The sequence below is a fragment of the Silene latifolia genome, chromosome 3, assembly GCF_048544455.1.
Source record: "Silene latifolia isolate original U9 population chromosome 3, ASM4854445v1, whole genome shotgun sequence".
NCBI classification, from domain to species: domain Eukaryota; kingdom Viridiplantae; phylum Streptophyta; class Magnoliopsida; order Caryophyllales; family Caryophyllaceae; genus Silene; species Silene latifolia.
The window spans coordinates 110,871,356-110,886,183 of NC_133528.1; the positions used below are offsets into that span (position 1 = coordinate 110,871,356).

The 14,828-nt window shown below is 38.9% G+C and overlaps 2 non-coding genes across 2 annotated transcripts; both read left to right on the plus strand.

Annotated features, from left to right (window-relative positions):
- The first annotated feature begins 7,304 nt into the window (after positions 1–7,304).
- Positions 7,305–7,413, plus strand: LOC141650248 (small nucleolar RNA R71). The gene has a single exon (XR_012546291.1). It is a non-coding gene; the product is annotated as a small nucleolar RNA R71 (small nucleolar RNA).
- A 3,793-nt stretch (positions 7,414–11,206) lies between these two features.
- LOC141650372 (small nucleolar RNA R71) lies at positions 11,207–11,312 on the plus strand. The gene has a single exon (XR_012546411.1). It is a non-coding gene; the product is annotated as a small nucleolar RNA R71 (small nucleolar RNA).
- The last annotated feature ends 3,516 nt before the right edge of the window (positions 11,313–14,828 follow it).

A 14,828-nucleotide genomic window follows, 5' to 3' on the forward strand; every position in this document is an offset into this window, starting at 1 on the left:
AACCTAACTGCCTCCGAAACTCTGGTAGAGTCCAAGTGGTGGCCTGGTTAAACAGTCTAAAGGAGACACAAGGGCTCTCCGGGTCAGTGCGTAGGCACTAGCTGAATAGGTCGATCGATCCCTGGCAACGGCGCCAAAATTTGATACCGCCGTTTTAGTATAAAAAATAAATACCTAAAACAACTAACATAAGCTAGTGGAAGTAGGGTTGATCTCCATAGGGAGGCGGTCACTATCTACTTGTTATTCCAGTCTGGCTAATGTCACTAAACTGGGGGTTTTGTTGTTTTGTTATCTAAACTGACTAACTAAAGCAGAGAAAAGAATAAAAAGGATTAACAATAAAGAGAGAGAACTAGGATTGTCGGGTCACCAATGAATGTCAGATAATTGCAGCTAAGGTCACAGATCGGTCACTTGTATCGGTCTAAGCGGCAAGGAATATCTCCTTCCGGTCTCAATTCACCCTAAACCACTATTAGCTTAGCTTCCGCCCTCACTAAAGCATCATAATGTTCACTGCAGTTCTTACCCATTCCAATATTCCGATCCAGGTCAAGGTTTACCAAGATTAATTATCTAACTGCGTCGACTCAAGTAGACAAGAACAATTAATTGCAATGATTAACAACAAAGACATGATTTTAGCAACAGATCTGCAAACCTAATTAGCAACTAACATCAACTCATTGAATCCCCTAAATCCTAGCAGGAGAATTAGCTAAACATAATAATGGGTGAAGAAAAAGGGAAAGATAAAGCAATAGAAAGCATAGTAAAGAGATGAAAGAAAGAGAAAGAATACTAGGATAAAACGGAAGAAGGAATTACAAAAGTTCAGATCCGAGAATTAGAGAAAAGCAGCGTTTAACAGTATCCCGTTTTCAAAAGAGAGAAAAGAAGAGAGATTAAACCTAATGACGTCTTTCCTAATTATAGGAAAGACAATTATTAAACCTAAAACACGAACTTAAGCTAAAAAGCCCGTGTCCATAGCAAGCTACTCGATCGAGCACTTTCATAACACTCGATCGAACAAATCCAAGCTAAAACCTCTCGATCGAGGACTTTAGGTACTCCATCAAACACTATCAAAAAGACGCCATTCGATCGAAGACAATAACTACTCGATCGAAAACGATAGTACTCGATCCAGTACTTTCCAGCGCACAATTCCTGCTTCGCGCACTGAAATTCAAACGGCCGCCATTTCTTCGTTACTTGGGCAAACAGTGCGTTTCCGGTGGCGTTGGAAAGCTAAGAGGACAAGATTTCATTTCTAATTGGAATCACATGAAAATAAGATGAAAAACTCGAGATATGGCTCTTCAAAGTGGGCATTAGTGATATGAAGCTCTTCCTTTGCTCGCCTAGCTATCTTACTTCTTTGCGCATCACAATTAGTAGTTTCCAAGCTCCGACTCAACTCATCTCCTAAATTCATGCATAGGGACATGTTTTAAGCTTGATTATGCTCCTTTCTGGATCATACCTGCAAATAATACAAGACAAACCAAAGTAGACTATTTGGGGGACATTTGTACCTAAACACTACTAAATATGCATTGGAATGCGTGCAAATGAAGTACAAAATACCTATATAAAATGCACGCATCAAATCTCCCCAAAACAAACCTTTGCTTGTCCCCAAGAAAACTATATGCAAAACTAATGGAATAGAAAAGAAAACTCAGAGCTAGCTACAAATTGTGCACTTAAACCGATTTAATGCAGCAAACTAACACTTATAGCAAAAATGTCTAATGCAAACGAGTTGTAGGATGTTTATAATAAAGCTGAACCGTTGACCTTGAAAGACCTTTAAAAATGAACTCTAACGGGTCACTCTTCTCGCGTGACGTAAAGGGTAAGCATATGAATGTAAGAGAAGAAGGAAATATAGTCGCTCACCTAAACTACGACCCACATAAACATGCATGCAACTAATATGATAGACAATTCTAACTACCGTACATACATTCCAACCAAACAAGGCCTGTCACAGCCGAGGGCTTACAAAAGTATGGTAAAGTGAGGCAATGGATAAGAAAAGGCAAAACATTTTTGGAAATGTGAGGGTATAGGCGGCCAAGCTAGTACCTGAACAGAATAAAATGGAACATTTCCATTTCTAATCCATCAAAATTAAGCACAACGCCCATATTTGGCATTCAAACACACCAAACCGAACCAAACATACTCCTCAATAGATATAAATAAAGCATAGGAGTGAAACCGTCAACAATGAAACATCTTTTTTTCTTTTTCTTTTTCTTCTTTTCTCGGTTTCTTTTTTTTTTCTTTTGATTCTTGTTTTTTTTTTTCATTTTTTAATTCTTTTTTTCATATATGTCATCCTCCTTCCTCCATAAAATACCAACTCCCAATAATGAAACACGGACCAAACTTGGCACACAATAAACTATATACCGCAAAACATACACTAACTAGCTTGACAAGGCAGGCTAAATTTGGGATGTATTTAAGGGTCAAAGAGGCAAATTTGGCTAATGTGGAGCTAAATGGGTGAAAATGGAAGAAAGGGGAAAATTTCAAGCACCTCCCTGCATGTGACACCGACCACTAACCCGAATGTATGAAGGCAAAAAGCAATTGAATTTCATATACGTGCAAATTAATGAACATGTTATGCAAGGAGTAACTACTCACAATCCTACATGAAACTGGTCATAAATGACACCAGTTTATTAAGCTTTAATTCCTTAGAATTTATAAGTAGGTTGCCAAAATTTCAGGTGAAGTCTATTTTTGATACTACGTCTTATATCACACAGGGAGTTCTTTTCTTCCTTCTTCTATTTCATTCTAACTCTTACTCTTCTTTTCTTTTGTGCGATAAACCCTCGACAAACCCTCAAATCTCCATTTTTTATTTCTTTTGCCAAATTCAACACCGACATTACGTTCCTTGCTTGATTTTCGACAATTGCCCTCTACTTCGCCCTTCAAACTCGTGTTCGTTGCTGTTTGATTTGGGAATTAGGGTTTGCTTGAGTCGGGTCAAAATCCGATTAACTCTTGCGTTTTTGTCGATTTCTTTGCTTCTTCTTGTGGATATTTATCAAGTAAGTACTTTCCCCTTTGTTTCTTGTTGTTCAATTGATTGTTTTCGACCTGAATAAAGGGCTAGGGTTTTCAAATTTTCGATTCAGTTGGGGAATTCGTTTGGTAATTGTTTAATTGTCTGATTAATGTACTTACTTGATTGTTAGGATGGATAGTAACACCATGCCCTCTACTAGTTCTACTGTTACCTAATCCCTTTCTAAGACGGTGGTCCCTGCTGCTACCACCGTCACTAGCTCTATCTCTGCTACTACTGCTACCGCCGCTACTACTATTGATGCAGCCACTGTCCCTTCTATGGTGACGACCCCTGCTACGTCATCACCATCTGTCACTGCTGCTACCTCTTTTGCGCTTGTTCCCAGCCGGCCAGTCACAGGGCGCACACCTGGACTGCCTACTGCTTCTGGACGAGGGCGGGGTCGAGGTCGAGGTCCTCCTACTACTGGACGTGCTGCTGCCATATTCCGTGCCCATGACTCTTTGGACCCGCTTCCCGACTCTCCTGAGGTACGTTTCGTGAATTCTTTTCATCGTAAACGTTTTAAAATTTTAATGCGCTGTGACATAGCTTCCACTAAATTCTTGTGTCAGACTACGCTTGAGAGACTGGGGATTTCTGAGCCCGTCACTGAGTTGTTAAACGGGACGGGGATAGCTGGGTTGACCACCATGCACGCACTGACCTACAGGCATCTCACACTTGAGTTTTTCAGCTCGTTTAACTTTTCAGCTGGTGCCTACGACACTGACCCGGAGAGCCCTTGTGTCTCCTTTAGACTGTTTAACCAGACCTTTACTTGGACTCTACCAGAATTTGGGAGGTGGTTAGGTTGGTCTTCCCACGGTGACCTGGACCCTCTTCGGAAGGTCATGCGTTTACTTTGGCCTACCTTGGCACATACACCCTTTGAGGATCATAGGTTGGCTCACATCCATCTACACCCGGCCCGTTACTTTCTTCGCCTCATTGGTGGGACGATTTTCGGCCGCAAGGACCCTAACAACGTTAACAAAGTTGAGTTGTCGATTTTAGGGGGCTATCTGAACATTGATAGCGCTGGACCCTTCGTTCTTAACATTGCTTATTTGAGACCTAAAAATTTTAACGATGTCGAGTAATATTCCTAGCATTTACTCTCGATCGACCTCCATAGATGAGTCGATCGAGCACTTTCCTTGGGTTCAGCATAGATTCGTCCATTGACGACTGTTTACGGCCTACAACAGTATTCTCCGGGTTTGATATGTCCTCAACAGATGACAATTTGGGTCCTTCATAGGAAAGACCGCTTCGCAAATTAATCAGATTTACCATCTTATGTTGGTTCTTGTCAGGTTGAGATGGTAGATGACCCGGCTACCTGGTAGATTGGTTAGTGGCAAGTTGGGCTATCTGAGACTCGAGTGACTTGATCGCCGGATATTTTTGTTGTTCACTCTTTTGCAATTGGACAGTCAACAATTGTATCATTGACTTCAACTCTATCATCTCACTTACACCACTAGAAAAAGCTCCTTGATTCGGCGGTGGAAAGAGGGAGGCGTTTGAAAGCCTGATGTGACCATTATTTGAGCATATTTAGTCCCCGAATTAGCCTTGTTCCCATGCTTTTTAGTGCATATTTGGGTCATTTATTGTCTTTAGTCCTTTGTTTTGCATATTCTTTGAGGTTTTGTTCCCTTGGTAGGAAAGGAGTGCAAACCTTGCATTTTCATGGCAAAATAGAGCTAAGTTGATTGAATTCAATGACCAAGCATCAAAGAGAAGACAAGACTAGAAGGCCTTTGTACATATTGTAGTAGATGGGCAATGATGAGGAAATATCCTTGCATCCCCGACGAAATCCTCAAGGATTGTATGAAGAAGAAGGAAGGAAAGAAGAAAGGAGGAAGCTGACTCAGAATCCGAGCGGATTGCCCTCTGGACGCCCGTCCAAGACAAGGAATCCGAGCGTCTTCTTTAGAGGGACGCTCGTCCAAAACGGCCACAATCCGCCCGTCCACCCAACAAATCTGCTCGTCCAAAAGCCAGACAATCCGCTGGTCCCGTGCCCTGGACGCTCAGATTGTGTTACAGCTATTCCGTTTTATTCTTATTCTATGAAGGATGCGCATATCTCGGAAAAGACTAGCAAAAAGGAGACTCGCATATTTTTCTGAAAGGAGCGATTCCCCAAGGACTTAATCGTCATTTAAGCACTTAGTAAACCCTAATTTGTGTACCTAATCCCCACTATAAATACCCCATTAGTCTGATTAGATTATCATGTTCTTCTTATCAATCTTTAGTGTAGTTTATATCATTATAATCTCTCTTTAATCTTGTAATCAACTTTTAATCAAGTCTTAATACAAATCTCATTTCCTAAATCTCTCTTTTGTTCATCTTTCATTTTGGGTAATTGAAGATTATTTGGGTTATTATTGGGACATTGACAACCTTCCAATCAATCATCAAGTACTTCTATTATTCTTTGCTTTATTATTGGAATCATTAGTAGGTATAATTCTCTTAATCCCTTTTTAATTTTTGTTAATCATCTTCATCATGTTTTACTTTGTTGGTATGATTGAAAACCTTGCTAGCATGTTCAACATGATAATGAGTGAGTAGTTTCCTTAGCTAGGGTTAATGGGTAATTAGGGGAAACCAACATGGGGGATGATTCATGCTTAAATTAATATGTTTTCATAGTTTATTTGCTTGCTTGTTGTGATCTCAACTTATGCACATGTTATGTTTGATGAAATGCGAGCCTATGAATCCTTGCATTTTTTACCCATCACCTATCTTTTCAATGAGACTTGTAAGACATAAACCAACTCGAGTCTCATTAGACCATGCATATAGTTGAGTAGGGAATATTAAGTCGACTTGTAGGTGTTGTACAATCTAATCGATTCGGCTCCGGGACCCAAACTTTCCTAGGATTGTAAGATATAAACCAACTCGATCCATCACAACAATAATTGCTTGCTTATAATCTCCTATATACTGAAAGAATAGGAAAATCTTCAAGTTTTCCCGCTTAAAGCACATTTCCTTTCCTTTTTTGATAAAATCTCTTATTTACCTTCCTATATTGATATAATCCCTTACTTAAAATTTGTCTATAAGATTTTTGTGATAAAAAATTCGTTCTTTGTATGCTAAATCGTAACTAAAAAATATGCTAATAAAAAAGTTATAAACAATTTCGTTAATTTTGTTTAAAAATATATACATTTTAAGGCATTACTCAATTTTTTTTATTAGTTTTATAGTTCAATTTTTCTTTAAAAAAAAATAAAAACTCTAAAATACCGTGCATTCATTGTGCGGGATCTAAACTAGTTTGAGAATATATTTGTATGATCAATTCCCATGAATCCCCTATGACCCCATGACACCCTAGTGCCTTTTATCAATTGTTTACATCCCTTTTTTAATCATCTTGCTTGTTTACTTTCATTGCTATTTAGTTTAGTGATATTCTATTCAAACCCCAAATTGTGACACACCTAGAAACCGCTACTTGCAATTTAAAATCTCACTTCAATACCCGTCCCATGGGATCCGACCTTTACTTGCCTCTTTACTAATGGTAGAGTTGTTTGTGGAGTTATAAATATTGTTTTGGTCTAGGTGCTCCTAACGACAAGTACCGAAAACTAAACCTCCCAAGTGTGTAACACCAAAGCCTTGTTGAGTTTTATGAGGAGGAATGTATGGTTGTTTCTGCTGCGGTGGAGGTGTAGGATTCAACACATTTTGACTAGTCCATCTCAAATTAGGATAGACTCCACTCTGATTGTTATAATAGGAACCTCCTTGCCTGTATTGCTGAAAGGCAAGAACTTGCTCCTTCTCAGTTAGACAGTCAACAGCAGTATGACCATCATTACTACCGCACCTCTCACATGAAACGGTTTCTTGTCTAGTCAATAAGTGAACCGTCTGTTGATCACCAGTTTGCTGCAACTCCAACTTGTCGAAACGAGCATTCATGGCATCAAGCTGAGCCACAACTGCATTATCAACAGAATTAACTGTCCGAATACCATCTCTCGGGTTCCCATACTCAGCACAATGGGTGCCCATCTCCTCTATGATTCCCTATCCCTTATCATCATCATTATTCTTTTGAAATCGACCGTTTTATGAAGCATCCAAAATAGCGCGGTGGTCGTCATATAACCCATTATAAAACTGGTTGCATAAGAACCTTTGATTGAAACCATGATGAGGAAGAGACCGCACCAACTTCTTAAACCGGCACCAAGCTTCATAGAAGTTCTCATCTGGTGCTTGCTTGAAACTTGTAATTTTTCCTCTCTGCGGTTTAGTTCGTTGTGGAGGAAAATACCTTTTATAGAAGGCAAGGGCTAGAGTCTCCCAGTTGGTGATCCCGGCTGCCCCTCTATCAAGATTAGTGAGCCACTCTCGGGCTCCATCGGTCAAAGAGAAAGGAAATAGGACCTCCTTAATCTTGTCCTGAATCACTCCCTTAGTAGCGGGAATGGTTAAACAATAATCCGTGAAAACCTCCATATGCTTCAGTGGGTCCTCACCAGCTACTCCCCGATACAAATTTCTTTCAACCAGATTGATATAAGACGGCCTAATATCGAATGTATAGTCATCTTCAGTCGCGATATTGAAACCTTTAAGGATTGAAGCAGCTGTAGGCTCCGAATAACTTGCAATATTACGCATTTTCACAGGACTGGCGGCAGAAATAGAATTGTCTTCTTCAAAAGACGGGTCTTCTGCAAATAAGAAATGTTCTAGCTCGGGTTCAAAACTACTCAAGGCTTCCTTTTAAATCTTTCTCTGCAGTGTTTGTCTATAACGCAAGGTCCGTTCTGGCTCAGGATCAGCTGGAACTAACTCTGGCCTGTTAGACCTGGGCATAAACAGCACTAGAGAAAATAAATAAGAACTATCTCAAGGAATTAAAAATTCCCTGAGACTAAGAGACAAACGAAAGAAAAACAGACAAATAGGCTAATTGCCTCCCCGGCAACGGCGCCAAAATTTGATACCGTCGTTTTAGTATAAAAAAAAATACCTAATATTACTAACAGAAGTCAGCGTTAAGTAGCGTCGATCTCCACAGGGAGGCTAGAGTATCTATTTGTTAAACTCGTCTGTCCAGTAACAAATAGGAGTTTTTGAATTGGTTACTAAACTACTGAAGACAAAGGGCAAGAAAAATAAAGGCAAGAGCAATAAAGACAAGAAAAAGCTAAGATTGATCAGATAAGGAGAAATATGTCAAGATTTTGGTTCACCATGGCAGTTCACTAACTCAGTCATAAACAGTCCAGACAATATACTGTGAGAAGGGCAAGGGAAAAGTCCTTCAGCTCCACTATCCACCCTAGATTACAACTAACTTAACTTCCGTTCTCATTAGGGTAGCCTACTATTCATAGCAGGTCTGTTCATTCCAATCCTCCAATCTAGGAGCGAATTTAACTAGATTAAGTGGTTTAGAAGCATGCACTCAACTAAACATATTACAGTTATATTGCTATGGTTACAGGTTCTCACGGTTAATCGTCTAGCCTATTCACAACATCGCCACTTTACTACCATGGCTCCCCTAATCCTAACATAAAAGGATTTAGCTACTCATGCTATCATATTTAACAACAATAACAATGAATATGCTAAGAGTAGACATACTAAAGAGATAATAAAGATGAATTGTATACTAGCAATGATAACAATAAAATAGAGATTAAAAGACAACAAGGAAGAACAATAATTAAAAACAAGCAAAGAATTAGATTAAGGGAGAAAGAATGATTACAAAAGAGCGAATCCGGCGTAAAGAACAAAGTAGCAGCAGTAATTAGAAGGGAAACAGAGATTAAGAGTAAAGTATGAGTAGCAAAACGTAATTATGACCTAATCCCGACTTCCTTTATATAGGGAAGTCATTATCAACATAAAATAAACCTAACGCGGATTAAGAAACCCGTCCACGTACGCCTTCACTTTCTTCTTTCCTTTGGAATTCCTATCTTCATTGGCGGCATTCCCATCGCTTAACATGACTTTCACTATACCATGACCGACACCATCTCTAGTATCCACTTTGTCTGTACCTCCAGCAAGGAAAATAACAGAATGGTCCTCCATATTGCTCTGAGTCTGAGGCGGAGGTGTCACAATAGCAGCACAATACTCAATATCGTTAGATAGAGAATCTATTTCAGGGTCTGTAGAGGGTAAGGCATTGCCAGGTTGAACTTACATAGGGGCCCTACGAGCTTTGGACTGATAAAATGTCAGCTCCTCATCTCCTACCGGGAAAGTAAGGGTCTTCCCCCCGACATCAATTACCGTGCGAGCAGTAAACAAGAATGGTCGCCCTAAAATAATAGGGGTATAAGAGTCTTCGGGTATGTCTAAGACCACAAAATCAACCGGAATAAAGAATCTCCCGATGTTCACAAGTATGTCCTCTAAGACACCTAGTGGCCGTGATATCGTACGGTCGGCCATCTGAACGGTCATGTTGGTACAATTAAATTTGGTCAAACCAAGTCACTTAGCGAGAGACAATGGTAAGACACTTACGCTAGCTCTTAAGTCACATAGCGCATTATCAACTAAGTGGATCCCTATATGACATGGAATCGAAAAGCTACTCGGGTCTGATTGTTTGGGTGGTGTCTTATTCTGAACTAAGGCGGACCCTATTTCAGTCAAAGCCACCATTTCATGGTCAGTAATATGCCTCTTACGTGTTAATATTTCTTTCATAAATTTCATGTAAGAAGGTGCCTGGGTAAGCAGTTCAGCGAGAGGAATGTTGACTTGAAGGCTCTTTAGAATATCAACAAATTTCCCGAACTGCTTTTCGGCCTTCTTATTCTGTAATCGCCTCAGAAAGGGAAATGTGATAGGAATTTCCAACCCTTTGTTTCTTTCTGCCAAGGTCTCAACACAATCGTCATCTTTCTTACTCGATCGATCCCTTTTTCCTCTCGATCGAGCTCTTTCAGCAGCAATATCCTTCGATCGAGCACCATCAACCACTCGATCGAAGTCCTCTTTTCCAGCATCACTCGATCGAGATATGAATTCACTCGATCGAGCAATTTCCTCAGCATTTCCTTCGATCGAGGAGTTTCCTCCACTCGATCAAAATCTTCAAAATCAGCATACCCTCTCGATCGATCTCCAGAAATGAGCCGATCGAGGACTTTCCTTGGATTCAGCATAGATTCGTCCATTGACGACCGTTCACTCTCAGCAACAACAGGTCTCGGGTCTAATATGTCTTCATCTGTTGACAATTTGGGTCCTTCATATGAAAGACCGCTTCGCAAATTAATCAGATTTACCGTCTCATGTTGGTTCTTGTCAGGTTGAGATGGTAAATGACCCGGCTTCCTTGAGGAATGATTAGTGGCAAGTTAAGCTATTTGAGACTCGAGTGACTTGATTGCCACATCTTTTTGTTGTTCACTCCTTTGCAACTGGACAGTCAACGATTGTATCATTGACTTCAAGTCAGTCATCTCACTTACCCCACTGGAAGAAGCTCCTTGATTAGGCGGTGGAAAAGACGGAGGCTTTTTAAAGGCTTGTTGAGCTTTATGAAGTGGAACATAAGGTTGTTGCTGCTGTGGTGGAGGTGTTGGATTCAACACATTCTGACTAGTCCATCTCAAATTAGGATGGACTCCACTCTGATTGTTATAATAAGAACCTCATTGCCTATATTGCTGAAAGGCAAGAACTTGCTCCTTCTCAGTTAGACAGTCAACTGCAGTGTTACCGTCATTACTACTGCACCTCTCACATGAAACGGTTTCTTGTCTAGTCAACAAGTGAACCGTCTGTTGATCACCAGCATTCTGCAACTCCAACTTATCGAAACGGGCATTCATGGCTTCAAGCTGAGCCACAACTGCATTATCAACAGAATTAACTGTCCGAATACCATCTCTCGGGTTCCCATACTCAGCACAATGGGTGCCCATCTCCTCTATGATTCCCTATCCTTTGTCATCATCATTATTCTTCTGAAATCGACTATTTGATGAAGCATCCAAAATAGCGTGGTGGTCGTCATACAACCCATTATAAAACTGGTTGCATAAGAACCACTGATCGAAACCATGATGAGGAAGAGACCGCACCAACTTCTTAAATCGGCACCAAGCTTCATAGAAGTTCTCATCTGGTGCTTGCTTGAAACTTGTAATTTTTCCTCTCAGCTGATTAGTTCGTTGTGGAGAAAAATACCTTTTATAGAAGGCAAGGGCCAGAGTCTCCCAGTTGGTGATCCCACCTGCCTCTCTATCAAGATCAGTGAGCCACTCTCGGGCTCCATCGATCAATGAGAAAGGAAATAGGACCTCCTTAATCTTGTCCTGATTCACTCCCTTAGTAGGGGGAATGGTTGAGCAATAATCTGTGAAAACCTCCATATGCTTCTGTGGGTCCTCACCAGCTACACCCCCGATATAGATTTCTTTCGACCAAATTGATATAAGACGGCCTAATATCGAATGTATTGCCATCTTCAGTCGAGAGATTGAAACCTTTAGGGATTGAAGCAGCTGTAGGCTTCGAATGACTTGCAATATTAGGCATTTTCACAAGACTGGCGACATAAATAGAATTTTCTTTTTCAAAAGACGGGTCTTCTGCAAATAAGAAATGTTCTAGCCCGGGTTCAAAAGTACTTAAGGCTTCCTTTTGAATCTTTCTTTATAGACATATCTATAACGGAAGGTCCGTTCTGGTTCAGGATCAGCTGGAACTAACTCTGACCTATTACACCTGGGCATAAACAGCACTGGAGAAAATAAATAAGAACTGTCTCAAGGAATTGAAAATTCCCTGAGACTGAGAGACAAATGAAAGAAAAACAGAAAAATAGGCTAATTGCCTCCCCGGCAACGGCGCAAAAATTTGATACCGTCGTTTTAGTATCAAAAATAAATACCTAATACTACTAAAAAAAATGTCAGCGGTAAGTAGGGTCGATCTCCACAGGGAGGCTAAAGTATCTATCTGTCAATCTCGTCTGTCTAGTAACAAATGGGGGTTTTTGAATTGTTTTCTAAACTACTGAAGGTTCAAGGCAAGAGAAATAAAGGCAAGAGCAATAAAGTGAGAAAAAGCTAAGGATGTGATCAGATAAAGAGAAGTTCACCAGGATTTCGGTTTACCATGACAGTTTACTAACTTAGTCATTGTGGACATAGCCACCTACACGCCAAGCCAATTTGTGGACGTATAGCGGTCTTTTTGAAAGCCACGCTCGGCGGCGTAAAATGCTTTCGACCGGATCGTTTTAGATCGGTCGGTTTCATCTCGGCAAGGGTCTCGAAATTATTAGAGATGTTCGGAGTCGCCACCAAGCATTTGTGGGATGCTTGGAACCCGATCAAATCCACTTTATACCTCGGTCAAACGAAGCACAAAGCAGTGTTTGACATAGGAATTAAAGATAAGGAATCGTCCCTCTTTAGCATCCTATCTCTAGAATGACTCTCGTACGCCCTGGATAAGGTCGTCCACTATCCAAAGTTTCTGAGTAAGAGGTGAAGGTACGTATTGAGAAGCCCTTTAATCAGACACCCAATCCCGCCCGCGGTAGCGGCCTCTACTGATCGATCTTGGTTGGTTGAATGTGAAAGTTGATAAAACGGTTTAAATGCATGAATGCGCATCCAATAGTTTAAACCTAACATGTGAAAGCTTTCTACGTCGGTTGATTTTGTTGGAGTAAGTGTCCCCGACAATAATGCGATCACAATTGTTGATCATGATGATCACATACTTAAATCTCATATTTAAGAATACAAGAAGGAAACTAAGTTTTTACAGTCAACTGGTCCACACATATCGGTGATGATTGGCTGACTAGAGTTTGACATTACTGTCGTGCGACGGTGGTGATCAGCTGATACCCTGAGGTCATACCAATAGGGTAATACTCTTAATTGATCATTTAATTAATCGTATGCCGATACGAGTTAATTAAATTGCTTAAAATTGACGGATGATTGTGAGTAAAATTATCGTATCTCATTATAATTCGATTAAATTGGATACGGTCTAAGTAATCGAATTGTTCTATTACTTAGATTAAATTATTGTTTACGAAACAATTGAAACAAGTTGAATAATTTATTATAAATACAAGTCGTTGTAATTTATAATTCGATAAACCATTTTGGTACAAGTAATCAGGAATTACTAGTTAAATTTTGTACGTGACATATTTTATTAATATGTTGATTTTTAATATGTTAAAAATACACTATAGTGTAACATGTCATGTAACATGTGGCACATGACAAAATTGACAAATGACAAAATAAAATAGACCTTCTATTTTATGTGTGTACCGAAAAAAATGGAGGGAGTATTAGAGTTAAATTGTATTGACTATTTTAAATAAGGGAAACACAATTATTATACTCTAGATGTAGTCATGCACACCTTGTCTTATCTTGAGAATAACAAAGACCATGCATTGGCCTATTTCCCCCTCCCCACCGGTTTTCTAGAGTAAAGAAGAAAGAGTTTTTCCTCTATTTATTATTCACTACTTACCACATTGTTTTCTAGTGTTAGAAAATAATTACTCTCTACAATTTGTGAAATATTTAGAGAAAGAAAACTCATAAAAATCCTCCTCTCTTGACCGAAATAAGAGAGGACAAAAACACCATTTTTGTGTCAAGTTTAAGCTTGATTTTAATTAATACTAGTTCATATTAATTATTATTATTAAGGGTATTACCTTGGGTATAATTCCTTAGGAGAGATTCTCCACTTGAATCTTGTTCTTCCATCTTTGGAAAGCTCAAGAACTAGTAAGAAGGTGAACTTGCTAGTGCCCATATTGCCGAAATAATCAATGTAAGAATTGATTTTCTTCTTATACTTTGTAATTGTTTTGCATGCATAAGATCCATTTTAATTTTATGACCAAATTATATCATCATACTATGAATATGTAAACATATGAGATTAATGAATCCCAACAAGTGGTATCAGAGCATTATGGTTGTTGCAAGCAAAATCGGGTTTGTTTTTCCGAGTTAATTAGTTAACAAATAAAACTTGTTAGTTAGGATTTATGAAGATAAATCACGAAATAATTTTACATGTTAAAAGTTTCTTGTCCTAAATGGATTTTAGGACATATGGGACGATTTATGGATTTTATTGTTCATTCTATATATTATTGCATTAAAAATGTGATTTTTACGAGAAAAATGTCATTTTTGGACGAAAAATAGCTAACTTCGAATTTTTCAGTGGTTTTTGTATATGTTTTCACATATATTATCTACCGATGGCATGTAAAATCTTATGATAAACTAAGTTATTTTGCATGAAATATGGATTTTATAAGCTTAAATCGAATTTAAAGGGTTTATTAGGTTAATATGAGTTATATTTCGAATCTGGTCATGAAAATTTTATATGTTGTCACATGCATTTATGAATTTTTGAGTAAAAATTCAATAAATAGTGACTTTATTTAGCATATAATGCTAAAACATATTTCATGACTAAAGAAAAACATCATATATTGCATTTTATCCCAAATTTTGGATATAAAAGTTAAAAGTTGATCATAATTAATGTTCTCATATTTTTATGGTCATATTTGATAAAACCGATAAACCGCAACGATGTTTTTCTCCAATATTTTTGAAATTTTTAACCTAAGTTTTGAACATTATGAGTGTCATGGAATTTTTTCCAG